Source organism: Colobus angolensis, unplaced genomic scaffold (assembly GCF_000951035.1).
Source record: "Colobus angolensis palliatus isolate OR3802 unplaced genomic scaffold, Cang.pa_1.0 Scaffold545, whole genome shotgun sequence".
Taxonomy (NCBI): domain Eukaryota; kingdom Metazoa; phylum Chordata; class Mammalia; order Primates; family Cercopithecidae; genus Colobus; species Colobus angolensis.
Window position 1 is genome coordinate 485,339 of NW_012118988.1, and position 4,355 is coordinate 489,693.

Genomic DNA, 4,355 nt, shown 5'->3' on the forward strand with positions numbered 1-4,355 from the left:
AGAAACATAAATGACCTGTTGGAGCTGAAAAACACAACACGAGAACTTCGTGAAGCATACACAAGTATCAATAGCCAAATCGATCAAACGGAAGAAAGGATATTAGAAATTGAAAATCAACTTACTGAAATAAAGTGTGAAGACAAGTTTAAAGAAAAAGGAAAGAAAAGGAACAAACAAAGCCTCCAAGAAATATGGGACTGTGTGAAAACACCAAACTTACAATTGATTGGTGTACCTGAAAGTGACAAGAAGAATGGAACCAAGTTGGAAAACACACTTCAGAATATTATGTAGGAGAACTTCCCCAATTTAGCAAGACAGGCCAACATTCCAATTCAGGAAATATAGAGAATACCATAAGGTACTCCTCAAGAAAAGCAACCCCAAGAAACATAATTGTCAAATTCTCCAGGTTGAAATGAAGAAAAAATGTTAATGGCAGCCAGAGAGAAAGGTCAGATTACCTACAAAGGGAAGTCCATCAGACTGACAACTGACCTCTCTGCAGAAACCTTACAAGCCAGAAGAGAGTGGGGGCCAATATTCAACATTCTTGAAGAAAAGAATTTTCAATCCAGAATTTCATATGCAGCCAAACTAAACTTCATAAGAGAAGGTGAAATAAAATTCCTTCCAGACAAACATATGCTGAGGAATTTTGTTACTGCCAGGCCTTCCTTACAAGAGATCCTGAAGGAAGCACTAAATGTGGAAATGAAAAACCAGTAACAGTAACTGCAAAAACACACCAATATATAAAGAGCAATGACACTATAAAGAAACTGCATCAACTAATATGCAAAACAACCAGCTAGCATGATGATGACAGAATCAAATTCACAAATAACAATATTGACCTTCAATTTAAATGGGGTAAATGCCCCAATTAAAGACACAGACTGGCAAGTTGGATAGACAGTCAAGACACATTGGTGTGCTGTATTCAGGAGACCCATCTCATGTGCAAAGACACACATAGGCTCAAAATAAAGGAATGGAGGAATATTTACAAAGCAAATGAAAAGAAAAAAAAGCAGGTGTTACAATCCTAATCTCTGATAAAACAGAATTTAAACCAACAAATATCAAAAAAGACAATGCCCTGCTTCATAATGGTAAAGGGATCAATGCAACAAGAAGAGCTAACTATCCTGAATATATATGCACTGAAAACAGAAGCATCCAGATTCATAAAACAAGTTATTAGAGACCTACAAAGAGACTTAAACTCCCACACAATAATAGTGGGAGACTTCAACACTTCACTGTCAACATTAGACAGATTAATGAGACAGAAAATCAACAAAGATATTAAGGGCTTGAACTCAGTTCTAGAGTAAGAGGAACTAATAGATATCTACAGAAATCTCCACCCCAAAACAACAGAATATACATTCATCTCAGTGCCACATGGCATGTATTCTAAAATCAACCACATAATTAAAAGTTAAACACTTCTCAGCAAATGCAAAAGAAACGAAATCATAATAAACAGTCTCTCAGACCACAGTGCAATGAAATTAGAATGCAGAATTAAGAAACTTACTCAAAACCATGCAACTACATGTAAATTGAACAACCTGCTCCTGAATGACTACTGGGTAAACAATGAAATTAAGGCATAAATAAATAAGTTATTTGAAATCAATGAGAACAAAGAGACAATGTACCAGAATCTCTGGGACACAGCTAAAGCAGTGTTAAGAGGGAAATTTATAACACTAAATGACCACAACAGAAACCAGGAAAGATCTAAAATCGATACCCTAACATCACAATTAAAAGTGCTAGAGAAGCAAGAGCAAACAAATTCAAAAGCTAGCAGAAGACAAAAATATAACTAAGATCAGAGCAGAACTGAAGGAGACAGAGACACAAAAATCCCTTCAAAAGTCAATAAATCCATAAGCTGGTTTTTTGAAAAGATTAAAAAAATAGGTGGACCATTAGCTGGACTAATAAATAAGAAAACATAAAGCAATCAAATAGACACAATAAAAAATGATGAAGGGATATCACCACTGACCCCAAGAAATAAACTACCATCAGAGAATACTATAAACACCTCTATGCAAATAAAGTAGAAAATATAGAAGACATGGATAAATTACTGGACATATACACCCTCCCAAGACTAAACCAGAAAGAAGCCAAATCCCTGAATAGACCACTAACAAGTTCTGAAATTGATGCAGTAATTGACAGCCTACCAAACAAACAAACAAAAAAAAAACCAAGGACCAGATATATGTACAGCTGAATTCTACCAGAGATACAAAGAAGAGTTGGTACCATTCCTTCTGAAATTATTCCAAACAATAGAAAAAGAAGGCATCTGCCCTAACTCATTTTATGAGGCAAGCATCATCCTGATACCACAACCTGGCAGAGACACAACAAAACAAGAAAATTTCAGGACAATATCCCTGATGAACATCAATGCAAATAATCTTGATAAAATACTGGCAAACCAAATCCAGCAGCACATCCAACACTTATGCACCACGATTAAGTAGACTTCATCCCTGGGATGCAAGGCTGGTTCAACATACACAAATCAATAAACGTAATCCATCACATAAACAGGACCAATGACAAAAACCACATGATTATCTCAATAGATCCAGAGAAGGCCTTTGATAAAATTCAACACCGCTTCATGCTAAAAACTCTATAAACTAGGTATTGATGAAACATATCTCAAAATAATAAGGACTATTTTTGGCAAACCCATAGCTTATACCATACTAAATGGGCAAAAGTGGGAAGACATCCCTTTGAAAACTGGCACAAGACAAGGATGCCCTCTCTCACCACTCTTATTCAATATTGTATTGGAAGTTCTGGCTAGGGCAATCAGGCAAGAGAAAGAAAGTGGATTCAAATAGGAAGAGAGGAAGTCAAATTATCTCTGTTTGCAGATGACATACTTGTATATTTAGAAAACCCCATCATCTCAGCTCGTAAATTTCTTAAGCTGATAAGCAACTTCAGCAAAGTCTCAGGGTACAAAATCAATGTGCAAAAATTACAAGCATTCCTATAGCCCAAAAATAGATAAGCAGGGAACCAAATAATGAGTTAACTCCTATTCACAATTGCTACAAAGAGAATAAAATACCCAGGAATACAACTTACAAGGGACTTGAAGTACCTCTTCAAGGAGAACCTCAAACCACTGCTCAATAAAATAACAGGGGACACAAACAAATGGAAAAAACTTTTTTCATGCTCATGGATAGGTAGAATCAATTTTGTGAAAATAGCCATACTGCCCAAAGTAATTTTTAGATTTAAGACTATTCCTATCAAGCTACATTGACTTTCTTCACACAATTAGAAAAAAACTACTTTAAATTTCATATGGAACCAAAAAAGAGCCCAGATAGCCAAGACAATCCTAAGCAAATAGAACAAAGCTGGAAGCATCATGGTACCTGACTTCAAACTATACTAAAAGGTTACAGTAACCAAAACAGCATAGTATTGATACCAAAACAGATATATACACCAAATGAAACAGAACAGAGACCCCAGAAACAACACCACACATCTATAACCATCTGATCTTTAACAAACCTGACAAAAACAATCAATGGTGAAAGAATTCCACAGTTAATAAATGGTGATTGGAAAACTGACTAGGCATATGCAGAAAACTGAAACTGGACCACTTCCTTATACCTGATATAAAAATTGACTCAAGATGTATTAAAGACTTGAATGTGAAACCCAAAACCATAGAAACCCTAGAAGAAAACCTAGGCAATTCCATTCAGGACATAGGTATAGGCAAAGACTTCATGACTAAAACACCAAAAGCAATTGCAACAGAAGCCAAAATTGAAAAACGGGATCTAATCAAACTAAAGAGCTTCTGCACAGCAAAAGAAACTGTCATTAGGGTGAACAGGCAACCTACAAAATGGAAAAAAATTTGCAATCTATCCATCTGACAAAAGTCTAATTTCCAGAATCTACACAGAATTTAAACAAATTTACAAGAAAAAGACAAACAACCCCATCAAAAAGTGGGTGAAAGATATGAACAGACACTTCTCAAAAGAAGACATTCATGCAACCAACAAACATATGAAAAAAAAGCTCATCATCACTGGTTGTCAGAGAGACTTGGAACCAACCCAAAAGCCCATCAATGATAGACTGGATAAAGAAAATGTGGCGTTTTAGACATGAAGTCCTTGCCCACGCCTATGTCCTGAATGGTACTACCTAGATGTTCTTCTAGGGTTTTTATGGTATTAGGTCTAACATGTAAGTCTCTAATCCATCTTGAATTAATCTTTGTATAAGGAGTAAGGAAAGGATCCAGTTTCAGCTTTCTACTTATG